Source organism: Pan troglodytes, chromosome 2 (genome assembly GCF_028858775.2).
Source record: "Pan troglodytes isolate AG18354 chromosome 2, NHGRI_mPanTro3-v2.0_pri, whole genome shotgun sequence".
Lineage (NCBI taxonomy): Eukaryota > Metazoa > Chordata > Mammalia > Primates > Hominidae > Pan > Pan troglodytes.
The window spans coordinates 137,616,971-137,625,291 of NC_086015.1; positions in this window are offsets into that span (position 1 = coordinate 137,616,971).

Below are 8,321 nucleotides of genomic sequence, written 5' to 3' on the forward strand. Positions count from 1 at the left end.
TTCCACTGCTAGATGGAAACCCCTTCTTCAGAAAGCCTGCTCTGACACATGCTGTCCCCGTTCCCCACCACACAAGCCCTCTCTACAAGTCAGTTGGGGTGAGGTGGGGGCAGTCAGGCCCCTGTCCACCTGGAGAGTCAGGGCTGATTTCTACCCCTGGCTGGGTCCTCCCATCGGCATGGAGTTTGCAAGTCCCAAATTCACTGGAGGGAAACAAGGACAAGGAAATTCTGCAAGCTTAATTGCCAGGGACATTGTTAATTTTTAATAAAACTCACAAAAAGTGTGTGTGTGTGCGCGCGCGTGTGTGTTTTACTTGGAAGTCAAATACTGTGTTTCAAACAGTGATTGGATCTGAGATGATTGAGCAAATGGATCATTTGTGCCAAGCTACAGGATATTTGTCTTTCCAAGGATCCCCTTACGAAGAGAAGCTGTGATCAGTATACCACTGTAGGTAGGAATTTTAGAAGTGAAAGGAAAGAGGTCTCTGAGTGGCCTTACCTTATGGACAGCGTAATTGGTGGAGGCAGGGGAGTGGTTGTGGACATGTGCACTCTGGGGTTGTAAAATCGGGGAGAAAGACCACATGGTACAGTCCTGTCTTTCAGGCATTTGGGAGGATACCTGACAAAATGTTTGACAAATATTCTTGAGATGGTTGCAGAAAGGCGTCAGTTCAAGGCAGCTAGGGTGAAGGAGGTACATCTTGGAGTGGACAAGCCTGCTGCAGAGCCACACAGGCCCCCATGATTGCTAATTTCTGTCCCCAAAGGGACAGAAGCGGGAGAGGGATCCCAAAACCTAAATGAGAAATGTGCATGTACTTTTATTTTTCCTTTCCCTTTCTCTCTGCAGAAAGAACAGAAGGCAAGATCTGTCAGGCATGGCCTGCGGTGGAGCCTGCCTAAGCTGGCGGCCACCCCAGCTCTGCAGGGTAGTTGGTGGAGAAGGTGACCACTGTTCAGATGTGCCAGAGGCAGATGTGCACAGCGGACACTGGGCCGGCCAGCCTGCTTGCATATGAATCTTCACTTACAGCAGAGGCGAGAGAGGCTCTCTTAGTGAGCCGGTGCTTTCTTCTTCCACCTTTGTCTCAATCTACTTTGTCCCATTCTCCTTTACCTCCTCTCTTCCTCCTACAGGTTATGATTCTTCCCAGATGACAATGTGGCTGGCTGGGTCAGGAATCCTATCCAGGAAAGATGCAGAGGTGACCTAATTCTCAGAGTAAGCCAGGCTGGAGGCCTTTGCTCTGGGAAGTGTAGCTCCTTGGGGTGTGGCTGCATCATAGGTGTGTACAGGGCTTAGCAAGGGATCCAGGCACCCACACCATCGCCTCTCCTTAGCCCCGGTCTGGGTCTGTGCCTGTTTTATGGCCTCAGTCTGGCCCTGCAGCTGCATCCCACTGCACCCAACCAGAACATGAAAGTGAGTTCTTGGTGGGACCCTAGCAGCCTCCTCCCATGGAGCTGGGAAGGAAATGTTCCCCTTACTTCCCAAATGGTTGCTTAGTGGAGGAGAGCTCCAGGGTGCAGGTGGCAAGATCAAAGGATGACTGTCAGTTGTGAAATTCACTTTTCCAGCTTCCCCTGAACACTCCCTCTGACAGGTTATGGGAACAGGAAACCTACTGGAATCTGGAGCATGAAGCAAATTCATAGGAAGAATCTGAACATTAGGATGGAAGTTCCAGTGCTCCAGTTCCAAGAACAGAAGAACACCCAAGTGGGGGACTTTCTTCTCTTTGTCCTTCTGCAAACCCCTGTCCCCCCTTCACCCCTTTCTCCTCCCCTCCCTTCATCACTGCCTCTAGGTTTTCTCCCCCAAGTCTTCTCCTTCCACTGCTTCCCCCTCTCCCTTTCACCCTCATGCTTCAGGTCTGGAATCTCCATTAAGCACAAAGGGCCTCATGGGGTCTGTGTCTTTGGGGGTTAAATCCTCCAGAGTTGGAGATTTATGAAATTAGCCCCACAATGGTTTAAGTAAGAGGATGTTGTCCTAAAAAAATGAAGAAGCAGCCAGGTGCGGTGGCTCACGCCTGTAATCCCAGCACTTTGGGAGGCCAAGGCAGGTGGTTCACCTGAGGTCAGGAGTTCGAGACCAGACTGGCCGACATGGCGAAACCCTGTTTCTACTAAAAATACAAAAATTAGCCAGGCATGGTGGCGGACGCCTGCAATCCTAGCTCAGGAAGCTGAGGCAGGAGAATAGCTTGAATCCAGAAGGCAGAGGTTGCAGTGACTTCAGATAGCTCCATTGCACTCCAGCCTAGGTGACAGGTGAGACTCTGTTTAAAAAAAAAAGAAGAAGAAGAAGAAGAAGCCCTGCCTCTCCAAACTGCACACATTCCTTGAGCCCCTGGCCTTCCTCTGTGGCCCTTTGCTTCTTTCTGGTGCCCCTGCCAGCCCAGGGCTAAGAGGATTCCTGTGAATGGTGAGGTTACACAATGGGCAGGGAGCTCTGAACAATGCTCCCACTTCCTCCCCTTTTTCTAGGGTTTGTAACTGCCCAGAGCCTTCACAATTTCCAGTCCTGCATGGAAGACGTGTCTGGATATTGGTGAATACATAGATGAACTGCAGGAGCGCACACTTGAGTATATTTTTGTGTGGGTAGCCATCAGACTGGGAAAGAATAGGGTGGGGATCTAAGAATGGGCACATTCTGGCCGGTGAATAAAGGAAGACCATTTTGAAATATCAATGTAACCCCAGACACCTGCCTTTTCTGCAAAGCTACCTTATACTGAGTGAATACTGATTTGGTGGATGTGCCATTGCTGCCTGGAAAGATCCTCTGCTCTTGGCAAGAGGCAGCAGGGAATGTGAAGAGGCCCCTGAGTTTGCAGGGAAGGGCCTAGGGCAGGGTTTGTGCCTGCTGGGGCAGGGCCAGTGTGATGGAAGAGTGCCCCCTAGTGAGTCACATCTCCAGTTGCTGGGGTCAGCTCAGCCCAGGGCTCCCTAGGTGGGTCTTGGGTCTGAGGTTGGGGGTGAGGGGAAGGGGAGGGGAAGAGATGTTTGGGACAGGATTTCATCCTGGGACAGGTGTCTCTCAGACCTCTCCAAGAATGGACTCATGGCTCCAGTTGTGTTTCTGCGCTTTCCTCCCATTTCAGCCTCTGCTGGGCTTTCACGTGGTCTTTAAAGAGATACCATCTTTAACATAAACAGCCTTATATCATTGGCGTGGGAAAACACCTTGCATTCACTCACCCATTCACCCTTCCACATATCTATTCTGTCATGTATTTCATACCTTCAATCAACAAACATTCCCTGCACACCTGCTCTGAGTCAGCCCCTATGAGTCAAAGGGGGCTTCCATTCTTGCAGGGCTCTCAGGCCACTTGGTGCAGGGGAAAAAGAAGCAAGTACACTACAAAGTGGAGAGTTACACCTTGAAGGAAGGGAGCATGGGCACAGGGAGGCAGTCATGACGGGCTTCCTGGAAGAGACATTTCTCAAGCTGAGTGCTGAAGGCCAAGTTGAACAGTGAGATGTCTTCCCCAGGCTGGCAACTGGAGAACCTGCACTAGAAGCACAGACCCCCTGGTTCACTAAAACAGTGGCAGGAACTGTTGAACCATTCTTGGGTGGCCATTGATCTGCAGCCATCCATATGTCCCTCCCTAGGAGTAATCCTGGAGGGAAGGAGGACTACAAAGGCACATGGAAACTTGAGTGGAGGGTGCTGGATATATTTACTCTCTTGACTGTGGTGTACTTATGATAAAACTTATCAAACTGCATTTTAAATAGGTGGGTTTACTATATATTAAGTATACCTCAAAAGAAAAAGGGGAAAAAAAGTCAAATAGTTCTACAATGTAAGAAAGCAGTCCCCTGTCTTACTCTTTCCCCCACCAAATTCCATTCCAAAGAGACAATCACTTTAAACATCTTTTAAATTTTATTTTTATTACTTTTTTTTTGAGATGGAGTCTTGCTCTGTCACGCAGGTTGGAGTGCAATGGCATGATCTCAGCTCACTGCAACCTCTGCCTCCCTGGTTCAAGCTATTATCCTGCCTCAGCCTCCCGAGTAGCTGGGATTACAGGTGCCTACCACCATGCCAGGCTAATTTTTGTATTTTTAGTAGAGATGGGGTTTTGCCATGTTGGCCAGGCTGGTCTCGAACTCCTGACCCCAGGTGATCTGCCCACCTCGACCTACGAAAGAGCTGGGATTACAGGCGTGAGCCACTATGCCTGGCCTAAACTTTTTTAAATGTTCCATGTTTACCCTTATTATATAGAGTATATATACTGTATATAATATTCTTATTTTTCTTCTCTCATTATGCTTCTGCTTTAGGTGTTATCTACCTCATTCCTATTATGAAAGATTAGGATTGTACACCACACACACTTCTTTCCTTCATCCTCTTGACACGGCTACATGGCATTTTTGGTTAAATTACTATCCAACGTTTATATTATTGTGACTATGTAAATATTGTTAAGAACAGAATCATATACTGTGCTGTGATTACATTTTCTTTCTTATACAACTTTTGTTTTGATTGAAGTTAAACTTTGCCTCATTTTGCATCTGCTTGGTGTTCTACATATTTAGCATTAAGTTGTGCCAAAATGGACACACATAACTCTAAGTTTCCCTAAATGACTGTAGACTCAGTTGTATCAGGTCTATCTCTGGTCATCCCACCTGGAGAATTGGGATGATACACTCTTTGGTCCTACCAAACAGCTTTCATCTTGAGATCGCCCTCCATCTTCACTGTGGCCCTTCCTCTCAGTTCTCTTTTGTGTGGTCCCTCATTTCCTGGGTTCTTTTTCTTCCTCTTTCTGGGTTTACTTGTCTAGTCACTTTGTGAGAATGGATCTGCGAGAGGCAAATTTTTAAAAAACCACTCATACACTGTTGATAGTTGCCTGGGTATAACACTCTAGGTGAGAAAGAATTCTCCCTCTGTATTTTGAAAGAGTTGCTTCATTGTCTTCTTGCTTTTGGTGTTGCTATTGAGAAAAATAACATACTTCTGACTGATGATCTCTGGATATAAATTGTTTTCTCTTTCTCTGGAAGCTTACAGGATTTTCTCTGCATGCCTGGATGTTCTGAAGTTTCCCAGTAATGTGCCTTGATATGTTCTTGTCTTTTATTCTGAGTCTTTGGTGAGCCCTTCAATCTGACATGTCCTGTCCCTAAGCTCTGGGAAATTTTCTCAGATGATTTAGTTGTTAGTTTTCTCCAGTTTATCTGTTCTCTCTTTTGGAACTTCAATTATTTGGATGTTAGAACTCCCCGAATGATTCTCCAACTTTTAATTTTTTTCCTATTATCTTTTCTTTTCTGGGAAATTTCTTCCCTTTTAAATTTTAACCCTTCTATATTTTTGCTGTCATTTTTAATTTTCAAGAGCTGTTTCTTGTCCAGGATTCCTCTTTATAACATCATCTTCTTGTTTCATGAATTAATTATCTTCTCTTATCCCTTTAGGGGTAGTAATTATAATGAAAATTGTTTTCTTATTCCGATCTTCACATTTTCTCTGTTTCCTTAAAGTTCATTTTTTTCTGTTTGTTTGTTTTGGTTTCTGCTTTTCGTAGTTAAGGCTTCCCTCAAATGACTTTGATTCTTGGCTGTCTGATCCTATTTAAGAGTGAGGCAGTTAACAGCTAATGGAAGCCCTGTGTGGGAGCAGAGCTGGATTCTTGGAGGGTTTCACAGAAAAAGGGTGGGATAGGATTCTGGCCCTAATACTGGGGACCCCAAAGTAGCAGAATATGTAGGTCATTTCCCTTGGGCCAGCAAGATTTCCAGTGAAGGATCCTCTGAGCCTCCTGCCTGGAGGCTGGCAGCCAGCATTGGGAGAGCAGAATGAGGAGGGGGCGATGAAGGGGGTTGGGAGGAATAAGCATGACCAGGACCCCACCACTGCCATCCCTGCCTTTAGGCTTTCCAGATGATAACTCTACAATTTGGCAGTGAGGAGGGATACGGGGTAAGGGGGTTGATCTTCCCTTTATGAAGTGAGGGAGGGGATCTTGGAGAGTGCTCCCCTTCCCCTTCTTCAGGTTCTTACCCACAGTCCTGTTTTGGATCTCACCCTGGCCCACTTCATAGAGGTGTCTGGTGCCTCTTAAGCTTGTTGGAGATTCTGCCCCAAACGCTCAGCAGGGAGAAAGGAAAGAATCTCATTTTTCTGTTTTCCCCTTTCTAGAATTTTGTTGACATCCCTCTCCTGCTTCTCCTCTCCTGCCTTCTTTCGCTGAAGGGTTTGGCTTTTTCTTTCATCTCTTGCCATCCAGCAGGCAGGGTTTGGGGCGGAGCCAGGGTGAAGGTATTCACTCCTCCGTTTAGCTTCCTCTTCCTTTTTCCCACTGAGGTGGCTCATTCCAGGCCTTGTCAGGACTGGTATGGGCGCTTGCGCCAGGAAGCTGGCAGACTCAGGGTTGTTCATCTGGTTCTGCCACTTCAGGGCTTGCTTTCCATGCTGTGGGCTGGGCTCCCATACATCCGCCAAGGATAAACCCAGGGGTGGGGATGCTTCTGTGAAGGCAGTACTCTGGATGGTGTGAGGACTCTGTGCTCCAGCACTCCAGGGCCAAAGCCAAGACCTTCCAAAGAAAAACTTGAGGTCCTGGGTTGCAGAGGCCCAGGGCTAATCCTAGGACCCCAGGGGGATGCTTTTCCGGGAAAAGGCTGCCCCAGAGCTGCCTTTGGGTCTAAACGGGTAACCTTTCCTCTTTGTATTCATAGGAGAAGGCGGTGGGAGGGAGCTCTGCCTCCTCCAGGCCCACCTTTTGCTGCCTCCTGAGGGCACAGCTGCCCTTCAGCCCCTTTGGGAAAGTTATGTTCTTTGACCTGGCAGGGTTGGGGCTGGAGTGTCTCTTGGGAGATATGATAATGTCTGCTTATTTTGTGCAGAAGCCCTCACGGTGTGTTGTGTGGGCACTGGTTTAAAATGCCAGGGAGATTCCATAATCAGTATTCTTTCTTAGAGATTCACAATGGCATCGATTTCTATGAAAAGCCTGAAAATTCCTGCAGGAAAGAAACCACATATTTTGTTTAAGGCACCCACATAAGTGAAGACAGGCTGAAAGAAATTAGACTGATCTTAAAGGATATCAGGCAAGGGACAAATTGGAGTATGGAGCCTAACATCCTAGTGGAGAATAAGATGGCTCCAGCATTGAAGACCATGAATAGTGCAGCCTTAGTTAAGATGGTCATTGGCTAAACTCTGTTGGGGGTCTGGTGTTTCCTGGTTCCCCAGCTTGCTTTCTCAGACCTTTTTGGCAGGAACCAACTTGCTCACCCCAGCACAAATCCAGTGACTGGGGCAGGAGGAGAAATGGAATCCAGCACTTGTACAAAGGGGTTGGCTTTGGAGAGGCTCAGAGAGTTTTTTCCTAGGAGTCAGAGGGAAGTACCAGAGATACATAGGCTAGGCAGGGATGAGAGCACAGGAAGGTGGGAAAGGCAGGGACCATGGAGTCACAGCAATTATTAGTATTTTTTTTTTCTTTTCAAGACAGAGTCTCGCTCTGTCGCCCAGGCTGGAGTGCAGTGGCGCGATCTCGGCTCACTGCAACCTTTGCCTCCTGGGTTCAAGCAATTCTCCTGCCTCAGCTCCCCAAGTACCTGGGACTACAGACACGTGCCACCATGCCCAGCTAATTTTTGTACTTTTAGTACAGACGGGGTTTCACCATGTTGGTCAGGCTGGTCTCAAACTTCTGACCTCGTGATCTACCAGCCTCGGCCTCCCAAAGTGCTGGGATTACAGGCGTGAGCCACCACACCCGGCCGCAATTATTAATATTTTTGGATGGTGGTGCACCTGCATTTTTAGTAAGATATAACAATATAAAAGGATATAATAAAATTCAACCATTTGCGTGTGTAGTTTGAGAAATTTGCGTAATTATATGCAATTGTATAACCACAGCCATAATCAAGACTTAGATCATTCCATGTATTTATTTTTCTTTTATTTTTATTTTTATTTTTTGAGACAGGGTCTCATTCTGTCACCCAGGCTGGAGTGCAGTGGCATGATCTCGGCTCACTGCAACAACCTCCATCTCCCGAGTTCAAGCAATTCTCTTGCCTCAACCTCCCAAGTAGCTGGGATTACAGGTGCACACCACCATGCCCAGCTGATTTTTTTGTATTTTTAATAGAGATGGGGTTTCTCCATGTTGGCCAGGCTCGTCTTGAACTCCTGACCTCAAGTGATCCACCTGCCTCCACCTCCGAAGGTGCCGGGATTACAGGCGTGAGCCACGGTGCCCAGCTTCTCCATCTATTTAAAAGTTTCCTTGTTATGCTTGCAGGCAAGCTCCT